Here is a 24,928-nt window from a genome sequence, read left to right on the forward strand (position 1 = left end):
TCCATAACTATAATACGGACCTGGTCGAACTCTCAAACTATGTAAAACAATATCGAAACTAAGAATCTCACCTTAAAACCAAATTTAATCAACTAATGAACTTCAATTAACTAGCTCTGAACGTGCCGAAACATACTTAGACTACTCAGAATGACCCCAAATTTTGCGTACAAGTCATAAATCACCATACAGAACTATTTCCGGTCTTAAAATTCCAAACGAACCTCGGTAACACCAAAACCTACTCCAAACCAAACTTAAAAAACTTGAAAACCTCCAATGCGCCAACTTTCAATATTAAGCGTCGAAATGCTCCCAGATCATCCGAAACCCAATACGAACATACGACCAAGTCCAAAATTATTATATAAATCTATTGGGACCATCAAATCCCGGTTCCGAGGTCATTTACTCAAAACGTTGACTCAAGTCAAACTTAACCATTATAAGCCACTATTAAGGAACTAAGTGTTCCGATTTCAACTCGAACCCTTTCAAACCCGAACTAACCATCCCCGCAAGTCATAAAAGAGTAAAAGCACTTACGGGGAGTCTTAATTAGGGGAACGGGGATCTATAAAGCAAAATGACCAGTCGGGTCATTACATTGAAATGAGTGCCATCAGATTTGATTAAGGTATGTTTGTAAGAATTGTGTCACTAGCCGGTTTAGATTTTTGCTATGGTTATTATCGGGCAAGAGATCTCCATGGCTTGTTAATATGATGGGTGGTTATGATTTTATGTATGTTTCTTTCATCATTGGCAGTGTACGAAGGTTCATAACAAGGTTTTAGTTGATATGGGGTTTGTTACCGGTGTCAGGTTGGTTATGGAGCAGCTATTGCGGTCAGAAGTTATTGCTATGAGTATTTGAGTTATGTGGTATGCCATGTGATTATGTATCGAGATATGGATTGATACAGCTTGTTCAGAGTTATACGGTGCATAGATGCAAGAATCGGGCCATATAATGAGTTCCGAATATTGGGGATTTGGGTTTTAAGGTTTATGGACTAAGGTTGAAGTAAGGATCCTCTATTAGGTGTTGTTGTCAGGCTTATATGGATTGGGGTGATGTTAGATCACCCATGGTTATGTGTATGGTGAGGGTATATGGAGATTTGATGACTTTGGAACGACTCTTGGCACGTTCGAGGACAAACGTATGTTTAAGTGCTGGAGAATGTAACGACCCGACCGGTCCTTTTGAACTTTAGAGTTCCATTCAGTGGTTTGAGACTTTGAGTAGATTAATATTATGTATTATGACTTGCGTGTATGGTTGGTTTCGGTTTTCGAGCAGTTCAGAATTGATTTGGAAGAATGATTCTCGTTTTAGAAGCTTTAAGTTGGAGGAGTTGACCAAGGTTTGATTTTTGGGTAAATAGACCCGGAATAAGATTTTAATTATTCCAAGAAGTTTGTATGATTATCTTGGATATGTCCACAAAGTTTGGTTAAATTCCAATGAGTTTTGGATACGTTTGGGTTATATGGTGATTGTTTTCGGTTTCGACGTCGATTTGAGCATAAAGGTTACCATATTGAGCAAACGACTTTTGATTCATGTTTCTACTAAACTATTATATCCGTATCATATTTTTGGAATCATAGAAACTGAAATTATCAAGTATTGACATCGTATGAGGAATTTATGATCATTTTACTAATAATTGAGTTGCTAGTTTTTTTTAGATTAATTACGAAATTGCTACTGAATTTGTTTTTAAAAATCTACATTATTCCAAATATTGAAACCAACATATCTCCTTCATTATAAGGTCAAATGGAGTGATTTAAAAGCCTAACTTGACTTAAATTTCCCGAAAAATCTATTGGAGGTATCAAAAGTGAGTTTCGGGATCGTTTGGCATAAGAAATGAGGCAGAACAACGGGCATTTTTTGCTATTAATGTTGTTAAAGATTTTCTCTTCTTGAAAGTTTGGGATTGGGAGAATTCAAGGATGTTATTCAAGTTTCTTCCATGGGGTAAGGTCTAAACCATAACCTAAGTATTTTCCATTGATTCATTCCCTTGGTTTAAGCTTTAATCAATGATTTTAATTGAAAACCCACTTAATTCTTTAAATCAAGACCTAGGGTTATGTTCTAAATTTTAAACATTGAAAATGAGTTAGAGGCGTTTATTTCTCGATTCCTTTTGGGGTCTTATTCTCATATATTAGCTGAACAACATACTCGAATTTGGCTAGTTTTGGAGGAGTATTTCGGGAGATATGGGACCCAACTAGTGTGGGTTGGACTCTTGGGTTATGAACACCCAAGAGTGATGTTTTGGCAAATTGGTTGAGCTATCGGACTCCGATTGAGTCGGTTTTTATTTGTGTGAGCTTGTATTGGTTCGTTCTTCACTTGTGTAAGCTTGGATTCAGAATCCAAGGCGGGCTAAGCGTTAACTTTTATTGACTTTTTGGGGAAAATGTAAAGATCATAGCTTTATTTATTGTAATTGGTTTCTCTTGCATTGTTTGATGTTATTAAGTCATTTTTGGTTAGTTTTGAGCCGTGTGAAGGAGAATTTTAGAGGAAAATCTATTTCGGAGGGTTGAGTTGGCCTAGTTGAGGTAAGTATATTGCCTAACTTTGTGTGGGAGAAACTACGCCTTAGGATTTGGGTTGATTGTACTATTTGTGTTATGTGAAAGCCGCGTACGCAAGGTGACGAGTGGGTACACGGGCTATATATGGTATTTGACCGGTTTAGATTATCTAAACTCTTTCCATGCCTTTAATTGAATTGTCATAATATGTTATATCTATCATTGTTAATCTACCTTTACATGCTCTATTTGACGTTGTTAGCACTTGTTCTACCTCTTATTATTTTGCTCTTATATGCTTTAGTTGAAGTTATTACCTTTCTTATTGTCTTGTTACATCTTAATTGTTAAATCACTTTTAATTGAAGTTGTTATTTCGTGGAATATCATCTTGTTGAGTTATTGGTGTTGAAGTTTTAATAGCCGTTATCACATTGAGGCGGAGTTGTTAATTGTTGAGATACCTTTCCTTGTTGAGCATTCCCATTCATTTTGTTATTGATGAAATTCTTGTACACATTGTGGTTGGGGAATGGGCTATTTGTTGTGGAAATATTGGATTGTTTGTCCCTTCCATGACTCCGTGCTTATTTGCTACTTGCCTTAACTGTTTTACTTGCACACCTTAATTGTCATGTGCTTTACTTGTCCTGTTGATTTTGTAATATTTGTTGCATTCCTTTGATTATTACGTGATTCCTTTATTGTCTTGCACTCATACTCTTTGATTGTAGAAATTCTTGTAAATTGAATTATTGGATTGTTTATGTTAATTGAAATTGTTTGTGGATTGGGTTGCACGTCGCAACAGGAATTGAAGGATAATAAATTGTAATAGTGGAATAAGGAAGGATTATGATATTGATAAATAATGATATGGTGGGATCGGGTTGCGCGCTACAACAGTTTGTGTACGTAATAATTGATATTCATAAATGATAATATGGTGGATTAAGGGAGGATTATGATGTTGATTAATGATGATATGGTGGGATCGGGTTGCACGCCACAACATATTGTTTATGTTATAGTTGATATTGATAAAGGATGTTACTGTGGAATCGGGTTGCGCGCCGCAACGAATTGTGTATGTTGTACTGGTTGTTGTTGTTGTGTTAGTTTCAAAAGTTTTATATGAGATTACGAGGTTTGTTATTCTGGGCTTTCTAATAGTGAGGTTTGAATTCATTTTCATAAACTAACTGCTTTACTTTCATTTCCTATTTTCTTTCCCTGTTATTATTATTTAATTGCGTGGAGTCACTATATCATATTTTGTTGAGTTGTTGGTAACATAATGGTTAAATAAAAGAATTATTAACATGCTTTATTCTATGTGCCTCTTAATATAGAACTCGTTATCTCACTTGGTGCCTTATTATTCTAAATGGTTATCGCACTTTCACTATAATTGGGTTCTCAAATTATACTCATCACCCTGTTAGATGTTTACCTTACGTAAAACTATTATCATGTTTTTCCTTAACAAATTCTATATTTAATTCGCTAATTTAACTTATGTTTTGTTTTGTTTAAAAATGATACTTTTACTCAATTTTATTGATTTCTAAACTAAACCCATCTTATACTCTGTTTTATACATATTGTATATTATTTTACTTAACTTGATTTCTAAAATAAACTCATTATTTCATTTGACACCTTACTTTATTCAAGATTGTTGTTATGTTTTATGGTGTTTGAATATATCTTTTGTTCACGTGGGCTTTGCCATGTGAAGGTGATTGTTATTGTGGGCACGAGGAGCCATATGTGTAAGATTTGAAAATTGTGGTCCATGACTTGTAGTTTATAAGGTGTGGTGCCTCGGGGTAATTCTTGTTGTAAGTCCATGCGTTGGGAGTGGTTTGATTATTTGAGTTGTCATCCGTTTTTCCTTATTTGAGTTCATTTATATCTCATCGATGTTCTGATTATGTTGTTTCTTTATTACTCGTTTACCACTTGATGCAATTTATGTTTCTATTACTTCATTGTTGGTTGTAAATCAATAGTTTTTCCGCCGTTGTTCTTACATTGATGTTCTTTCCATTGTTAGCTTATGTATATCTTGAACATGTTTCTATGTCTAGTAGGTGTCTTGACCTGGCCTCATCACTACTCTACCGAGGTTATGCTTGATACTTACTGGGTACCGTTGTGCTGTACTTATGCTACGCTTCTGCATATTTTTGTACAGATCCAGGTATTCTGATTGTGTTGTTGAGAGTTGTGTCTGCACGGCGGGAGACTTCAAGGTATAGCTTCTTGACGTTCACAGGCCTCCGAGTAACCACCTTACTTAATTATGCTACTATTAAATTGTAATTCAAAACAATATTGTGCTTAGAAATTCTAGTGTATTTTAGTAGTGCTCATGTCACGACCCAAACTCCACTATTGGTCGTGATGGCGCCTAACGCTGCCGTCACGCAAGCCAACAATGATTAATTTATTGAATTACTCAATTTATTACTTTTGAAATCATAAGTTTTAATAATAAAGGAAGTTTGCACTTTTAAATCCACGAGAATGTACAAAATTTGTAGTTTGTAAGAGAAATGAAAGGCGGTGATAATATGCAAAATCGTAAGCACCAACTAGCATATCCCAAAACCCGGTGTCACAAGTAATACAACATCTGTCTAGAATGTAAATGAGACATGATAAAATAAATAGTACGATGGAGACTCTATGGACTGCGATGCGTAGTCTAGAATGCAGCTCACGTAAAGTCTCCTCAACAGTTGCGCCTACGCGCTAAGATGATCACCAAATGAACCTGTCAGATCCTGCACATTTAGTGCAGAAGTGCAGCATGAGTACATAAATCAACGTGTACCCAGTATGTATCTAGCCTAACCCCGTGAAGTAGTGATGAGAGGTCGACATCGACACTTACTAGAGGTCCAACAAAGCAATATAATAAAACAATAAGCAGATGTGAAGCACACAAACATAATGGGGTAAATCTTTAAGTTACCTAATCTTCCAAATATTTCTTTTAAAGTATGAATTTCTTGGTCTTGTATTCAACCTCATCAGCTCAGATTATCAAGTACAAGTAACAAACGGATAAGAAGTACCATGTAAAATGCCGGGCATCAATGGAAAGATAATCTCGTGAATGTTTGGACTACCAGCGATATAACGCACGATGATGCCGAGATAGTTCGGCCTGATCTAGAATAATGTGTACACTGTCGAGGGTCGAGCGACACAAACCATATATGCATCTATTATACTGTCGGGGCGTTCGGCCCTCTCTACAAGAAAGGAAGAAAGTTATCGAATTACGAGACACATGCTTACAATACAGTACATGAGCACAAAGTGAATATAATCTTTACCGTTTCTCAAATAACTAGCCAACAACTCAAGGTGATAAGGCTCCGCCTAGTATACATATATTTATTTCTAAATCAATTACAATTATAAGTTCAAATAATTAAGCAAGCAGAATGAGTCCAAATAATTCAATTATTACATGATAAGTTCCTAAGTCTACCCGGACATAAACATGCTTTAGTTATGTACGGACTCTCGTTACCTCGTGCGTACATATCACCCACAACTAGTATCATATAGAAATTACATCACCTAGGGGGTAGTTTCCCCCTTACAAAGTTAGACAGGAGACTTACCTCGCTCCGAAGTTCCATAACCGGCTCCAAAGCCTCTCTAACACCTCAAACCGATGCCCGTCGATCTAAAACTAGTCAAAAATGTGCAAATCAATGAAAATATACTCTAATACTCATAATTATCAATTCATAACAATTCCCAATTGCTTCGCACCTGTGAACTCTGCCTAGTTCACTTGTAATCGCTTCTGCGATACACTGCCTCACTTCTGTGAGGTCTCTTCTGCGATGAAGTTTCCGCAGAAGCGGTTGCATCCAGCTTTTCCTTAGGTCCAAAATCTGATCCGTTAATCATCCGGAATCCACCCGAGGTCCTCGGGACCTTGACAAAATATCCCAATGCATCCCAAAACACATTACGAACTTAGTCGAGGCCTCAAATCACGCCAACCAGCATCGAAACAACGAATCGATGATCGAAATCCTTCTGTAAACTTTCAAACTTCCAAACTTCGACGAACGCATCCGAACCATATCAAAACATTATGGAATGACGCCAAACTTTGCATTAAAGTTACAAATCATGATACGAACCTATTCTAAGGCTCGGAACCTCAAACGGACATTGATAGCATCAAAATCTACTTCAAACCTAACATATGAAATTCTAAAACATTCAAAAATGCCAACTTTCTACAATAATCGTCGAAATGCTCCCGGACCACCCGATACTCAACCCGAACATACGCCCAAGTCTGAAATTATCATACGAACTTATTGGAACCTTCAAATCCTAATTCTGAGGTCGTTTACTCAAAAGTCAAACCTTAGTCAATTCTTCCAACTTAAAGCTTTCGAAATTAGAATTTTCTTTCCAAATCAACTCCGAACTTCCCTAAATTCAATTTCGACCACACGTACAAGTCGTAATACATAAAGTGAAACTACTCAAGGCCTTAAACCACAAAATGACATGTTAGAGCTAAAAATGAACGGTCGGGTCGTTACATCCTCCCCCACTTAAATATACGTTCATCCTCGAACGTGCTAAGAACTACTCCGGAGTTCCCTCAAAATCACCATTCAACACCTTGTGCACCTACCCGTGCCACCACAACCCAGTTGAGCCCATTAGTTTGAGCAAGACTGGAAATTCTCCCTTCTATTGAGTCAATAAGCCTTAGGACCAAATTCCAACCTCCGAAGTTCTCTACAAGACCCGATTCTAACATACGAACACAATATCAATCACTACATATTGTACCAAGACATGATCATGCACCCATGCTAACATCACACAATGCCCCGCATAACTCATCTTCCTAAGGCAACATTCTCCCAACACGACAACTGCAATTTCACTTACCCAAAGCCCGTAGTATACATCATAACACATATAAGCCCTATTCAAACTCTCGTAATATTGCCGCGACGGAAGTGTAAGAACCCGACCGGTCGTTTCGAGAGTTGTAGCCTCAATCACCATTTATTTCTCATTTTATGATTTACAGTTGTTATGTGACTAGCTAGGGTAGTTGGTTCGGGATCAGAGAGGTTTCGGTATGAATTGAGACACTTGGTCTCAAGGATTAAAACTTAAGTTGAAAAGGTTGACCAGATATGGACTTATGTGTAGACGACTCCAAAATGGAGTTTTGATGGTTCCGTTAGCTCAGTTGGGTGATTTTGGACATAGGAGCGTGTCCGGAATATGATTTGGAGGTGCGTAGTGGAACTAGGCTTGAAATGGCGAAAGTTGGAACTTTGGAAGTTTGATTGAGAGTGGACTTTGTGGATATAGGGCTTAGATTGGGGTTCTGGGAGTTGGAGTAGGTCTGTAGTGTCATTTGTGACTTCTTTGCAAAATATGAGGTCAATCGGACGTGATTTGATAGGTTTCAGCATCGTTTGTTGAAGTTGGAATTTCCTTAGTTTCAATAGGCTTGAATTGGGGCGCGATTCGTGTTTTTGATGTTGTTTGATGTGATTTGAGGGCTCGACTAAGTTTGTATCATATTTTAGAACTTATTGGTATAATTGGTTGAGGTCCCGGGGGCCTCGAGTGGAGTTTGGATGGTTAACGGACCGAAATGGGAGTTTGGAGGATTGCTGAAGCACCAGGCCTGGTGCAATCGCACCTGCGAGGGTTTTTATCGCAGGTGTGACGCCGTATGTTCAAACCAGCCATCGTAGAAGCGACCAGGAGTGGAGCTGGGCAGTGCTGGCAGGTGCAATGATCTTGCCCGCACCTGCGAGGTCGCAGGTGCAAAGTATCGAATGCATAAGCAGAAAATAGGAAAGGGAGCTGGCTCCGCAGAAGCGGTACTGCGCTCACAGATGCTTGTCCGCAGGCATGGAATCTTGGTTCGTAGGCGCGAAGCCTATCGCAAGAGTGGATGGTTTGGTCGCACCTGCGAAGCCGTAGGTGCGGTTAAGTTGTCGCAGGTGCGGAAAGCCTGGGCAGTGTTTAAATTCGAGGGTTTCCGAGATTTTCTTCATTTTGAACATTTCAAGCTCGGGCTTAGGCAATTTTTGAGAGGGATTTTGGAGGGATTCTTGAGGGAAGTCACTTGTGGTTTAATTCATTCAATAATTATGTTTCCCCATTGGTTTTACCACCTAGATTGTGTAGTTTTGAGGTGTAATTTGGGAGTTTGGGGCTAGGGATTTGGAGAGTTTAATTTGGGGATTTGAGTGACGATTTGGTGTCGGATTTTGGTAAAATTTATATGGTTGGACTCGTGGTTGAATGGGCTTTTGAATTTTATGACTTTTATCAGATTTTGAGATGTGGGCCCGCGCGCCGGCTTTTGAGTCGACTTTTGACTTTTGATTAATAACTTAGTATTTTATTGTGGAATTGATTACTTTAGCTCACGTTGATTGTATCAAACTATTTGTGGCTTGATTCAGGGCATTTGGAGGCCGATTCGTGAGGCAAGGGAATGTTGGAGTAGGGATTTGCACGGATTGGGGTAAGTAACTGTTCTAAATTTGCTTCAAAGGGTATGAAACCCCGTATTATGTGTCATGTGATTGGTTTTGAGGTGATGCACATGCTAGGTGACGGGCATGTGGGCGTGCACCGAAGGAAATTGTTACTTGGTCAAATTCATGGAATTGTATAGTAGAATAAAATATTGTTATCCGTATATTCTCCCCGTGTTATAAAAAGTTAACTACAAATTATGTTAGAAAATCATGTTTAGGCTATGTGTTGGCATTGTAGGGACCCTAAGAGGTCGCATTACATGTTGAATTATCTGCTAAATTGTTATTTTGTAGTCAGTTATAGTTTTACTGCATATTATATCTCAGTCTCTATTGTTCTTTATTGATACATTTTTTTTTGGGCTGATTATCATGATTATTGAGAGCTCGAGAGACTGGAGAGATTGATGATTGAGTGAGGCCGAGGGCCTGATTGTGAGGATATTTATGGGAGCGAGCTGCACGCCGCAGTATATTTTATTGATTTATGCCATGTTTGGCTTGTTATAGCGCTTGGACTGAAGGAGCCCCTCCAGATTCTGTACACCCCCAGTGAGCGCAGGTACCTATAAAGTGCGAGTGCCGAGTGTCTGAGAGAAATGAGATATTGTGAGGAATGAGTGACTGTGAGGTTGGAGTCAATGGGATGACTAAATGACTGTCACTCTGAGAATATGCATTGATATAATTACTATTGTACTTCAGCTGGCATATATATCACTGCTATGAAATTTCTGAGAGATACTATATCCTGTTTCAATTGAACTTGGCATAAATTATCTGTTTAAGATTTAACTGCAAATTTGAAACCATGCCTATTTTCTGTACTATATTTTCTGACATTAAACTGTAACCGTGAAGCTCGTCACTACTTTAAGTCCAATAGTTAGTCTTGTTATTTGTGACCGGACCGGTCTTTTTGAGCTCTAGCACATCGTTCGGTGGTTTGAGGCCTTGAGTAACTTCACTTCAGGTATTATGACTTGTATGTGTGGTCGGAATTGAATTTCGGGAAGTTCGGAGTTGATTCGGATGGAAAATTCTCAATTCGGAAGCTTTAAGTTGGAAGAGTTGACTAAGGTTTGGCTTTTGAGTAAACGACCTCAAAATTGGGATTTGAAGGTTCCAATAGGTTCGTATGATGATTTTAGACTTGGGCGTATGTTCAGGTTGAGTATCGGGTAGCCCAGGAGCATTTCAACGCTTATTATGGAAAGTTGGCATTTTGAAGCTTTTAGAATTTCTTAAGTTTGGTTTGAGGTGGACTTTGGTGTTATCGATGTCCGTTTAGGGTTCTGAGAATTGGAATAGGTTCGTATCATGATTTATGACTTGCGCATAAAGTTTGGCATCATTCCGGAATGTTTAAGTATGAATCAGATGCATTCGTCGAAGTTTGAAAGTTTAAAGAAATATTTCGATCATCGATTCATATTTTTGATGTTTTTTGATGTGATTTGAGGCCTCAAGCAGGTTTGTGTCAAATATTGGGACTTGTTGGTGTGATTGGATGGGGTCCCGGGGGCCTCGAGTGTGTTTCGGAGGGTCTACGGGTCATTTTGCCATGTTGAGCTACTGGTTTCTGAGGTCTGGTGCGCCCTTCTTCGCGTTCACAAGGAAATGGTCGTGTTCGCGAAGAGGAAAATGGGAGAAAGGAGTCTATGAATCGCATTCGCGGAGGCAGATTCGCGTTCGAGAAGAAGAGATGTTTAATGCACAAGGCTGACTTTGGAAGCTTATATCTTGCAATCTTTAAAGAATTTGGAGATGATCTAAAAATGAAATTTGTAGCCCTTGGTGTCTAGTTTTCAAAAAGTTAAACCATTTTTCATTTGGAGTTTTGTACAAAACTTTATGAACATTAAACTAGAGGCTATTTGGAGGAGTTGGGCAGCCTGCTCTTCATGATCGCGATTGGTTTTCTGCGATCGCGAAGGGCAATTTTGAGCTGAAAAATGTTGTCCTTCGCGATCGCAAAGCATTTTCCGTGATCACAAAGTGGTTAATACCTGGGAAGAAGCTATACTTTGGGGGTTTGGCTCATTTTGCACCTCATTCCTTCCATGGGAGCCGACTTCGGGGCGATTTTGGAGTGTCATTTTCATCTTTAAACTTTAGGTAAGTGATTTCTACACCTTGTGAGTTAAATACATGGTTTATATGTGGTTTAAAACATGAATATTTATGGAAATTATGGGATTTTAAGAGAGAAACCTAGAATTTAGTATTTTTGGATTCTTACCACGAAATTGGACATGGAATTGGGAATAAATCATATATTTGAGTTTGTAGTGTTATGGGTAAAGTTTATCTTTGAAAATTTCGGAATTCGGGCACGTGGGCCCGAGGGTTGACTTTATTAACTTTTCGAGCGGAGTTGAGAATTGATTTATTATGAGTATTAGAGTATATTATTTTTAGTTTGCACATTGTTTGACTAGTTTTGGAGCGACGGGCATTAGTTTGAGATGTTAGAGTAGCGTTGGAGTCGGTAATGAAATTTCGGAGGGAGGTAAGTCTCCTGTCTAACTCTGTGAGGGGAAAACTACCCCTAGGTGATGTATGTGATATGTGCTACTTGTTGCAGGGGCTACGTACGCACGAGGTGACGAGAGTCCGTACTGAGATAAATTCATGTTATGTCCGGGTAGACTTAGGTTCCCACCATACAGTAATTGTACTATTTGAGCAACTCCTTGCCTATTAGATTCCTTTATTTTACGTTACAACTTGAGACTAGACTTTCGTAGAGTGATAGACTTGCTATTATAAAGATTTGTCAGGCTTCATGATTAGCCATAGAATAATTGTACTGCTCTTACGAATTTCTCTCGTGCTATGCGTTTTCCTTAAAATCTATAACTCACACGTTTATTCGTGAGTGGGGTCAAGGACTCGTTAAAGCTTCTTATTCTAATGGTATCGGGTCGTTCGTCTCGGTAGCATAATAGATACATCTATGGTTTGTGATGTTCGACCCTCGGCAATGCGCACATTATGATGGGATCGGGCCGTTCGCCTCAGCAGGATTATGTATCACACTCTCATGGGAGCAGGCCGTTCGCCTCGGCAATATATTAGATGTATCTATGGTTTGTGCAGTTCGACCCTCGGCAGTGCATATATTATGATCGGATCGGGCCGTACACCTCGGCATTTTTATAAAATACTCTTATGGAATCATGTGTAATACTTGATTAAAAATCAGTGTATCTGTGAGTTTTTCCTAGATTGAACTGTTACGACCTATCTGGTGAGTCCCATTATATATATACTCCGGTTGAGGAGGTAACTGCTAATTGAGAGATTGAGTTTATTGTTGAGAGGAGGATTGTACCACATATTATACTTGTTATTCCATGTATTTACTCTACCTCACATCTGTTTACTTCCACTGTATCTGTCTTATTGGGCCACTAGTAAGTGTGAAGTCGACCCCTCGTTACTACTTCTCTAGGGTTAGGCTAGATACTTACTGGGTACGCGTTGATTTATGTACTCATTCTACACTTGCTGCACTTATTGTGCAGGTATATATATGTTTCTGATGGTCCTCTAGGTGCATAGGCGCATCATTTGTGGGGACTTTACGGTGAGCTGCATTCCATGTTACGATCCGCAACATACATAGTCTCTATCATAGTTATTTATATTCTCTTGTCTAACTTGTATTCCAGACAGATGTTGTATTTTATTATATTTCCTAGTTAATGCTCATGCACTTGTGACACCATTTTTGGGGGGTTCCTACGGGTTGTTCATTATTGTAGTTCGTGTAAATATTATCATATACCCTGTAAATTCTATTTTATACTATTTAATTAACGGAAATTATGATTTCAAAGTAATAAAATGAGTAAACAAGTCGATCAATCACCGTTGGCTTGCCTGACGGTGGTGTTAGGCGCCATCACGACCTATAGTGGATTTTGGGTTGTGACATTACTTACTGAGTTGGTTATACGCACGCTACACCCTGCACTTCATGTGCAGATTCAGGTATTTTCTGACACGGTGGATGTTGATTATCTGAGCAGCTTGACTATTTTGAAGATTTAAAGGTAGTTGCCCGACGTTCGTAGACCTTGACTCTTCCCTCCTATCTTTTAGCTTTATGTATTTAGTTTCAGTTTTTCATAGACATTAGTTTTAGACTTGTGTTGTATAGACGCTCAAGTACTCAGTGACACCCTGGTTTTGAGAATTTTCGTATTGAGTTTTGACTTCCTATCTAGTTTATGAGAACTTTAATTATTCAAACCCGTGTTATTTTATTGTTTACTTAAATGTGTTGGAAATGTTTTTGAGGTGTTGACTTGCCTAGTACCATGTTAGGCGCCATCACGAGAGGCTAAGTTTTGGGTCGTGACAAGTTGGTCTCAGAGCGTAGGTTACATAGGTCTCACGAGTCATGAGCAGGTTTAGTAGAGTCTTGCGGATCGGTAAGGAGACGTCTGTACTTATCTTTGAGAGGATGCCAAAACCTTAGGAAACTTCACATTCTTTTATTCTTGTCATGCGTATTTGTTGATTCCGGAAACTAAACTTCTGTTGTTCTTTTCTCTCACAGATGGTGAGGACATGTGCTACCAGGTAGGATGTCCAGCCACCAGTACCACCATCTAGGGCCACGAGAGGCCGAGGTCGCGGTAGGGGCAGAGGTGCAGCTCGTACAGCAGCTAGAGCAACACCTGTAGATCCACCAGTTGCTCCAGCTCAGGAGCAGGTTCCAGATGTGGTTGAGCCAGTGGGTCCAGCTCAGGTACCAGCTGTGCCCATTGTGATTCCAGGCCTTCAGGAGACTTGTTCAGATTTTGACTATGTGCACTAGCCTTGCTCAGGCAGTTTCTGTTCCGGCCGCGACAACTACTTCCCAGGCCGGGGGAGGTACTCAGACTCCCGCTGCCCATACACCAGAGCATGTGATGCAGGGACTTCAGACACCGGGGGTACTACCAGCCTGGCCGGTTGTAGTTGCTCAAGCCCAGGTGGGTCCCATTATGACTGATAATGAGTAAAGAAGACTAGAGAGGTTTGGGAGACTCCAGCCTCTAGCATTTAGTGGGGCTGAGTCTGAGGGAGGATGCCTAGGACATTTTAGATAGGTGCCAGCAGATTCTTCGCACGACAGGTATTGTGGAGACTAGTGGGGTCTCATTCACTAGTTTTCAGTTTACTGGAGCTGCCTTCAGATGGTGGGAGGCTTATGAGAGGCGCAGGCCAGTCGGTGCGGCACCACTTACATGGCGTGAATTCTCCGTTCTCTTCTTGGAGAAGTTTGTGCCACACTCTTACAGGGTGGAGCTGCACAGATAGTTTGAGCAGCTACGTTAGGATGGTATGTCTGTGACCCAGTACGAGATGAGGTTTTCGAGTTTGCTCGTCACGCAGTTTGGTTGGTTCCTATGGAATGGGAGATGATTAGGAGGTTTGTTAATGGCCTCACCTATCAGTTGCGGTTGCTCATGAATAAAAAGAGAATATCTGGTGCTACTTTCGACTAGGTGGTCGATATTGCTCGACACATTCTCCCAATGAACTCTCTTGCAATCTCCCCCAGATTCAATGGCGGGGTTATTCCCTCCTCGCTGCTTCAAACTCGAGGATGAAGGCCCCGTAAGAATTTCTACAATCTTCAAACACATAAGTCTACCTCGGCACCAAAAAACCTCAAATTCCTTCGTAAAATGTTTACAGGGCCTTACACTTGTAGACGAAGAACTAGATGGTAAACCATGGCATCACGACATCAAAAGGTTCCTCGAAACAAGATTACCCGGAGAGTGCTGCTAATAGTTAGAAGCGAGCACTCAGGATGTTGCCAAATCACTTTTTCCTTAACGGGGAAGTCCTGTATAGGAGGACCCCAGACTTGTGTTTGTTGAGATATGTGGCTGCCGCTGAGCCAACCATACTATTAGAGGAGATACATGCTGGGACGTGCGGACCCCATATGAACGGTTTCAAATTAGCCAAGAAGATCTTAAGAGCCGAATACTTTTGGATGACCATTGAAAATGATAGTATTTACTACGTGCAGAAGTGTCACCAGTGCCAGATCCATGGGGACTTCATCCAGGTTCCTCCCAATGAGTTGAATGTGATGGGTTCGCCTTGGCCGTTTGCCGCTTGGGTCATGGACATGATTGGACCGATAGAGCTCGCTGCATCAAACAGGCACTACTTCATCTTGGTAGCCATTGACTACTTCACTAAATGGGTTGACGCATCGACCTACAAGGCCATCACAAAGAAGGTGGTGACGGATTTCGTCCAAAACAATATCGTCTGCCAATTTGGGATACCCGATTCAATCATCATCGACAATGCCGCTAACCTCAACAGTGATCTCATTAGGGAAATTTGCGATAAGTTATGAATTGTCCACCACAACTCCACAGCCTACAAACCACAAATTAATGGAGCAATAGAAGCAACCAACAAGAATATCAAGAGAATTCTGCGAAAGATAGTGGACAATCACAGGCAGTTGCACAAGAAGTTATCCTTCGCCTTACTGGGTTATCGGATCACCATAAGAACATACATTGGGGCAATGCCATATATGTTAGTATACGGAACCTAAGCTGTGATACCCACAGAGGTCGAGATACCATCCTTAAGAGTCATCCAAGAAGCCAAGTTAGACGATGCCGAGTGGATACGGGTCAGATAGGAGCAACTCATGCTCATCGATGAGAAGAGAATGGATGTTGTATGCCATGGTCAGCTGTATCAGAATAGGATGGCCAGCACATTTAACAAAAGGGTGCAGCCTCGCCAGTTTACACCGGGGCAATTAGTTTTGAAGAAAATCTTCCCCCACCAAGAAAAAGCCAAAGGAAAATTCGCACCGAATTAGCAAGGTCCTTGCGTTGTCCACCGAGTGTTGTCGGGTGGAGCTCTAATCTTGGTAGAAATGAATGGAAGAATCAGTACAAAGCCCACCAACTCAGAAGCAATCAAGAGATACTATGTTTGAACGCAATAGAGTTAGGCTTTACGGTAATAGAACTACGTTCGACCTGATTTCCCACAGAGGGATATGTAGGCAACCCACGAAGGGTTCGGTTTCTCTCTCCCCTCTATTTTTAATAGAAAATCCAAATATCATTTTGTATTGTATCCGGAACTATGCCACGACTTGATTTCTTGGGAAGGAATACATAGGCAATCTCATTAGATTCAGTCGTCTTTTGTAATTGAACTACGTTCTGTCCCGATTCTATTTTGATAAGTAGGCAGTCTGAGTCAGACTCAAACATTCCATTCTTAATCCCATTATTTTTCATCTATTGTAATCAAACTACGTCTTCACCTGATTCTGATAGGATACGTAGGCTACCTGAGTCAGGCTCGGTTATATTTATCATATTTTTATCCACGAACTACGTTAAGATCTGATTCTATTTTGGATACGTAGGCACCCTGAAAGGGTTCCGTAATAACCCTAGGAAACCTTTGTAATGCATTAGTTCAGATTAGGACGCATTCGCAACGGCAAGTAGTCACGCCATCAAAAGTATCACGGATGATCGACATCAATAGAATAGAGTTTTAAAGAAGCAACGGTCGCATTCAGAGAACCTTTCGAAGCATGTCATAATCCAGAACAACGGCATTTTCCATAAAACAAAGATTTTCTAAAAATATTTTATAAAATATCATAATTTTTTCCACCTACTGAACTTCATGACGTAACTTTACCAGGACCTGGGTAAAACCAGTACTGTGGTTAACACAAACTAACCCCCCTCCCGCTAAGAATTTTTCTTTGAGTGCAGGGCCAACGGGATGCAAGGAAATGTTGGGAATACACTGGGGCAAATAAAGGATCCTCCACTCTCCTAGGATTATCACCTCTCTTCCTTTATTTAAATTTTCCTGGTACAACTGAAACTAATTCCTGAATCCTTTGCAGGTATCTTGGAATCAGATTATTGGCGCGAACAAGGAATATTGTACATAACAAATTGTCCTCTTGAACAATTAGAGAACCTTGTAAAAAATGAGCCGATGTCTTCACCAACTGGAGCCCTGTATATAGAAAATCGCCCACTCAATCAATCAGAGCACCTTGTACAAAATGAGTCGTTGGCTTCACCAATCAGAAACCTCTATATTGCAAATCGTCAGCTGAATCGATCGTAGCGCTCTGTACAAATCAAACGTCTTCTTCACCAATCGAAGCCATGTATATAGCAAACTATTTTGCTCCGACAATAGGAACGATCCGCACCATCGCTCCGTCACATCGGAGGACAGAATAGACAGTTGCAAATCTCGTCACCAATGTTTCTGCGAATCAATGGATGCAACTTAGCTTCGCAGTCAAGAGTATCTCTTGGGCATGCTTTTCTTTTCCTTTATTGTTATCTTGAATATTTTGACGTTTTTGCTCATGCAGCTTACAAGCATGATTACGTTTTTCTTTCAAGTCAGTCGCTCCTATCAAATGGAGATTACTTTACTTTTTTAATGCAAAGCTCTCCCAACAAGCGGAGACGCACTCTACAAGTCAATCACTCCCATCAAGCGGAGATACTCTTTCAGTGCAAAGCTCTCCCAACAAGCAGAGACGCACTCTTCAAGTTAAGCTCTCCCAACAAACAGAGACATTTTTCAATGCAAGACTCTCCCATCAAGCGATGCATTCTACAACTACTCCCAGTGAGGAAACTCAATGCTTCGACAGCTTCGGAATGGTACATAGCCCGACTAACAATCGAATCAAATTCGAGTATCCCATCATCCCGATCCCAAATAATGGTTCGCCGGCAGCCAAACATTATCATTCCTGCATCATTTACATCACATCTTAACATATTCTACATTGCAATATATGGGTATGTGTGTATTTTATTTCTTTGCAGCAACGAACATCGCAACGTGGAACTCCTTCTAAGCAACACGCCGGACTACAATGCTCCGAGGGACAACAAACTCATTAGCGTGCCAAGGATCCGAGCTCATGTTCGAAAATTAGTAGAACTCTAATTTTTCAAATCTTTCAAGTCAAGTCGCAAGTTCAAAGCTACCATGAGTGCCGAATCTTCCGCTTTGCAGTATCGTCATAATACGACACTGGGGAAATTTCTGCGAGCATCATTTCCTCAAAAGTCTTCACTCCAGAACTACACGAGGCCTGATCCTCATTATGCATGTGGTATGTAAGCAATTCAAAGCCAGAATTCGGCCCCAACTCCCCAAAGGTTCTCTTGGAATTTTCCTAATCCTACAACTCATAATCCTCGTGTCATTCCTGCATTACATGCATAAAGTCGGGACAAAATTGGCTTTGGTACAATTTCTTTGCCTGAAAGCTCTTTCATCGTCTCCGTTCAAAGAGGGGCAGTTGTTGACGGCCAATTCTGACCCTCCCTTTTTGAATTAATTTATTTATACTTAATAATTTACAATAAATATTTTGAAAATATTATTAATCAATAAATACGTATTTTACAAAATTAACTAAGTATTAGGTTTGAAATGAATAACTTAGTGTTGGTATTATGTAATTACAAATATATTTGTTATTTTAAGATTATTAAAGTAACTTTAATAAACATCACATAGACTTTATAATTAATTTAACAGATTACTTCTTAATTTCTAGTTAATTAGATTAATATGCTAATAATTCAAAATTAGTGTTAATTTAGAAAAAAAAGTATTTTATACATAATTAATTACAATAATTAGTAGCATATTTGATAATTATAATTTTACTATATTTTATTGAAAATAATTAAGTTTATTTAAATTAATTTTAAAGAGGTTAATGACTAAATGGCTACAATTACAATTGCATTACTAAACACAAATTGGCTATTTTCTAAATCAAAATTGGCCCAATGCATCAGCCCAATCCGAAAAATGACCCAGGTCCAATTCCATCACTCTCCACTTTGTCAATCTATGCCACCCCCATTGAACCAATCCGCTCCTGCCACATCACCCGTCTCCCACCCTCACAAAACAAACACAACAAATATGGGCTGTTCGTTTCTTAGATCAACGGCCTACGGCTTTTAACCTTATTTCCTCTTTAATTTTAAACACCTAGAGATTTAATCTCGACCATTGGATCACAAGGATCCAATGGCCACGAAATTTCCCACAAAAAACGTTTTAACACCAAAATACCAAACCTAGAGACGACCCCCCCTCCCCATATCCTAACCCTAATTTCATTTGTCACTCCCACAACCGCCTCCCTTTCCTCTTTCCCTCTTTCTTCTATCAATCTCTCATGAACATCAGTCAACATACCTTGCACAAATCCTTGCAAGGTCATGAAGTCTCTCATTAAATCACCTCTCCTTCTTCCCTATCCACGAATCCTGCTGACTTTTCCTTTTTTCCTTCAAATCTGAAGTACCAGATTCTGAACCTTAGCATCGAGACACTGTTTCGTCTTTGTTCTCTCAAGTCCATAGAATCACTCGCTTTGTCACTAGGCTACGAAGCCTAAGATGTTCCTTTCCATTTCACTGATTGGATTTCAAAACCCCTAATTCAAAACCTTAGGCCAAATGGTGCAAGGTCGAATCCTGAGAGATTCTTTGTGTTCTGGCAAAATTAGTGGCATGCATGGCCACTTTACAGTTTCATCATCGTTATTATTAGTCCAGAGGTCAAGCGCAGAGACCGCTGGACATTAGGCCTTTATCCAATGGTTTTTGCCTTCAACTGACAGTTCTCCTCCCTCGGGTAAAATCTATCATTGTTCTCACCCCTGTCATCTCTGATTTCACTCAAGTTTGCTCACATCATCCACTCTCTGTCATCTTCCACTATCTTAGTTTGAAACTCTAACCTAGGGCATTGAATGCCACTATAAATAGAGCCCTTCAATGCTCTCAGCGAACAAACCAACGAGAACTAAGAAACCCTAATACCTGTATCAAAACCATTAAGATTTTAAAAGCTTAGGCTCTCTCTCTATCTAATTAATTTATGTTTCTTTTGTTTCTGAGTTCTCACTGCTCAAAGCTTGAAGCTTTGGTCCTTACACGGCTGAGTTGAACCTTTGTTTGGCCTGCTGCACCAAAGGATGTCAGTATACCTCTACCCCTAAAATCTTGAAGCTTCGAAGTTATAAATGCACTCTTGTATTTCTATTAACTGCTTTCGTTTATAATGTTTGTCACTAATTTATGATAGTTTGTTCTAGCTCATAATGATTTGTTACTAATTTTTGGTTGACTGTTATGCTCTTATGAATCTCGAGTCAATTTGATTGAGTTATTATATGGCTTTGATTACTACTACCCTAAATCAAATAGCATGTATAATTAAGTTCTTTAATATGTCTTAATAGCTTTCGATACTCGTTCTGATTTTAGATTTCTCTAATGTATTGCTATGATGTTCATGCCTATCACACTAGCCCTGTTTAGTGTAGTCTGTTATTTTGTGCTTGAAGTTATTATTTGATGATTTTAACTAAGATGGACATGAAATGTTCAAGGTTTAATCCTTCATTGCTTAGTTGAAGTATGTTAGGTTTAATTATTTAAGGTGTTTTCATTCTTCACATGAGTATTTGTTAATCTGAAGCAACCTCTAAGTCATTACTGTGAAAGTCTTGGGTTATATTTAACTAATAATCATATATTTGGGAGATTTGTTATATGAAACAGTTTCATTAAAGTAATTAGGTTAATTCTCAAATAAACCCCAGTAATTATTCTTGTATGTATTCTGTCATAATCAAGTTATCTCTTCTGAACTAGGCTAATATCATATCATATCGACTGGCTGACCTCTCCACTGCACATTCACTGAAGCTATGTTCTTTGACTTAAACTTTCGAACCTACCGATCCAAAATGAACACCGGCTCCACATCATAAGTCAAATCACCGTCCAACTGAACTGTGTTGAAGTCCAAAACATGATACGGATCGCCGAAGTACTTACGGAGCATCAAAACATGAAACACTGGGTGAACACTCGATAGACTAAGAGGCAATGCAAGTTTGTAAGCCACATCTCCAATTCTCTCAAGCACCTAAAAAGGCCCAATATACCGAGGGCTCAACTTGCCCTTCTTCCCGAACCTCACAACACCCTTCATGAGTGAAACTCTGATCAGCACCTTCTCTCCCACCATGTAAGCAACATCGCGAACCTTCCGATAGTTGTAGCTCTTCTGTCTAGACTGTGTCATGCGAAGCCGATCCTTAATTAACTTAAACTTGTCCAAAGCATCCTGAACCAAGTCTGTACCCAACAGCCTAGCCTCACCCAGCTCAAACCAACCCACCACAGACCGACATCGTCTACCATACAAAGCCTCGTATGGATCCATCTGAATGCTAGATTGACAGTGGTTGTTGTAGGCGAACTCTGCAAGCGACAGAAACGGATCCCAACCCCCCCCCCCAAATTCCATGACACAAGCGCGTAGCATATCCTCAAATATCAGAATAGTGCGCTCGGACTATTCGTTCGTATGACGGTGGAATGTTGTGCTCAACTCAACCCATGTGACTAACTCTCGCTGCATTTCTCTCCAAAAATGTGATGTAAACAGTGTGCCCCGATCTAAAATGATGGACACGGGTACACTGTGAAGGCGAACAATCTCGTAGATGTAGATCTCAGCCAACCGCTCCGAAGAATAGGTAGTCCCAAATGGAATGAAATGTGCGGATTTGGTTAACCGATCCACAATCACCCAAATAGAATCAAACATCCTCGAAGTCTATGGGAGCCCAACTATAAAGTTCATGGTGATACGCTCCTATTAAATCATCTGATTTTTACCAACTTCCATCCAAACTCATTCCTACACACAATAAACACATAATGAGTATATTTCACATTTATAAGCATGCGATCCCTCGTAACTCACACACAAAATGATATGAAACTATATTCAAACTCATGCATATTTAGTCATTTATCATGACACCAAATTCCGGGTTTTGGCTAGTCGGAGTTGGATCATTATGTCTATTTTGAAATTCTACAGATTTAACTCTTATTATACTGCTTTCAGTTGTCTAAAAATGATTAGTTGTGTACTAATGTTGGCTTGCCTAGCAAGTGGACATTAGGCGCCATCACGGCCCTGCTGGGAATTTCGGTGGTGACAAGTTGGTATCAGAGGATTAGGTTGCCTAGGTCTCACGAGTCATGAGCATGTTTAGTAGAGTTTGGAGGATTGGTACAGAGACGTCTGTACTTATCTTCTAGATTCTATAGAGCTTTAGAAATGTCACTTCTTTCTTTCTCTTTCATACGACTTTATTATATCACTGATGTTTGAACCATTCTATTCTTTTTCTCTCGCAGATTGTGAGGACATGCACATCATTCACAGATGGTCAAGAGTCGGAACCCCAGGTTGCAGCCACTCCCAGGGGTAGGGGATGGGGTCGAGGTCGAGCCAGAGGCAGAGCACAGCCTTGAGCACGTGCAGCAACACATATTTCAAAGCCTCAGTTTGAGTAGGAGGGGGAGGTCCCTATTCAGACTGTGCTAGTTGAATCGACTCAAGTCACAGAGGGGTTTATTGCCCCCCAGTACTTCAGGATGCTCTAGTCCGTCTGGTGGGCTTTATGGAGAGTGTTGCCCAGACCGGTGCATTTCCTATAAGACTAGCTATCTCCTAAGTTGGGGGGAGCCCAGACTCCCACTACTCACACACCGGAGCAGATGACTCACGGATATCAGACTCCGACAATTATAGCTGTTGGAGTAGTTTAGCCTGTCATTACTATGCAGCCCGAGGAGAGGCCCGCTATGTCGTCAGAGGGGTTGAAGAGATTGGAAAAGTTCACAAAGTTATTTTATATTCGCTTTGGTGGCATACCTTTTGAGGACCCTTAAGATTACTTGGACCATTATCGCAAGGTGTTGCGCAACATGGGTATAGTGGAGTCCGATGGAGTTGACTTTGCGGTATTTCATCTGCATGGATCTGCCAAGAGATGGTGGCATGACTATGTTTGAGGCAGACCCACAGATTCACCTCCACTCACTTGGGATCAGTTTTCACAGCTATTCTTAGAGAAGTTCATCCCTTTTACTCTGAGAGAGGAGTACCGCAGCCAGTTGGAGTGCCTCCAGTAGGGTAGCATGACTATTATCTAGTACGAGACAAGATTCATAGATTTATCTTGCCACGCAGTAGTCTTGCTCCCTACTGAGAGGCGGAGGGTGAGGAGATTCATTGATGGCCTTACTTTTGGTATCAGGCTATAAATGGCCAAGGATACTGAGGAAGATAATTCTTTCTAGCGGGTTGTAGATATTGCTAACGAATCTAGAGGATTCGTGGTCAGGGTAGAGAGGCAGTATTTGAGAAGAGGCCTCGTCATTTTGGTGGTTTAAGTGGGGCCTCGTCTAGAGGCAGGGGTTCATTTGGTAGAGGCCATCTTCCTAGGCTGATTCAGTTAGCGCTTCAGGCATCTCATTATGCTTCGGGTAGTCGTGGTTCTTATGGGTGTTATCCTGAGCAGCTAGCCTACAACACACCTTTAGTTCAGGTTAGTGCACCTCCGATTCAGAGTTATCAGGGTGGTTATTCAGGTTGATATGGTCAGTTCTACAATTAGACATCATAGCAGCCGAAGACTTATTATACTTATGGAGATCTGAGGCACGTCACGAGGGTTAGCCATAGATCATAGAGCAGCATGCCACAATAAGGTACTCGTGTCATGGTTCCGGCACTAGTTGCTCCACTACCTGCTCAGCTAGTTAGAGGCGGGGGTCAGGCAGCCCGAGGTGGTTGTCAGGCCATTAGAGGTGGAAACCAGCCAAAGAGAGGCCATCCGAGTGGTGAAGGATAGAGTGGTGGGGCTCAGCCCCATTTTTATGCATTTCCAGCTAGACTTGAGGCAGAGTCATCTGATGTGGTCATCATTGGTATTGTTCTAGTTTTCCATAGATATGCATCAGTTTTATTAAATTCGGGATCTACTTATTGCTATGTGTCATCCTATTTTGCTCCATATTTGGATGTGTCTCATGATTCTTTGAGTGCTTCTGTTTATGTGTCTACACCTGTGGGAGATTCTATTATGGTAGGCCATGTTTATTGTTCGTGTGTAGTCTCTATTGGGAGTTATAAGACTAGGGTAGATCTTCTTTTACTTAGCATGGTGGACTTTGATGTTATTTTGGGCATGGACTGGTTGTCACCATATCATGCTATCTTGGATTGTCATGCCAATACTGTGACATTAGACATGCCGAGTTGCCTCGGTTGTAGTGGAGAAGGACTCCTGGCCATTCCACTAGTAGGGTCATTTCTTACGTGAAGGCTCGGTGTATGGTCGAGAAGGGATGTCTTGCAAATTTTGCCTATATCCGTGATCCTAGTGCGAAGGTTCCTTCCATGGATTTGGTACCAGTTGTGCGCTAGTTTCCAGAGGTGTTTCCTACATATTTTCCAGGGATTCCACCCGACAGATATATCGACTTCTGCATTGACTTGGTTCCAGGTACTAAACCCATTTCGACCGCAACATACCATATGGCCCCAGTTGAGCTGAAAGAATTGAAGGAGTAGTTGTAGGATTTGCTTGATAAGGGATTCATTAGACCTAGTGTGTCGCCTTAGGGTGCACCAGTTTTGTTTGTGAAGAAGGATAAAATGAGGAGGATGTGTATAAATTATCGGAAGTTGAATAAAGTCACTATCAAGAACAAGTATCTGTTACCAAGGATTGATTACTTATTTGATCAGCTTCAAGGTGCCAAGGTATTTTCAAAGATTGACTTGAGATCTGGCTATCATTAGTTGAATATTAGGACATGAAATGTCCTTAA

This window comes from Nicotiana tomentosiformis, chromosome 9 (assembly GCF_000390325.3).
Source record: "Nicotiana tomentosiformis chromosome 9, ASM39032v3, whole genome shotgun sequence".
In the NCBI taxonomy this organism is placed as follows: Eukaryota; Viridiplantae; Streptophyta; class Magnoliopsida; order Solanales; family Solanaceae; genus Nicotiana; species Nicotiana tomentosiformis.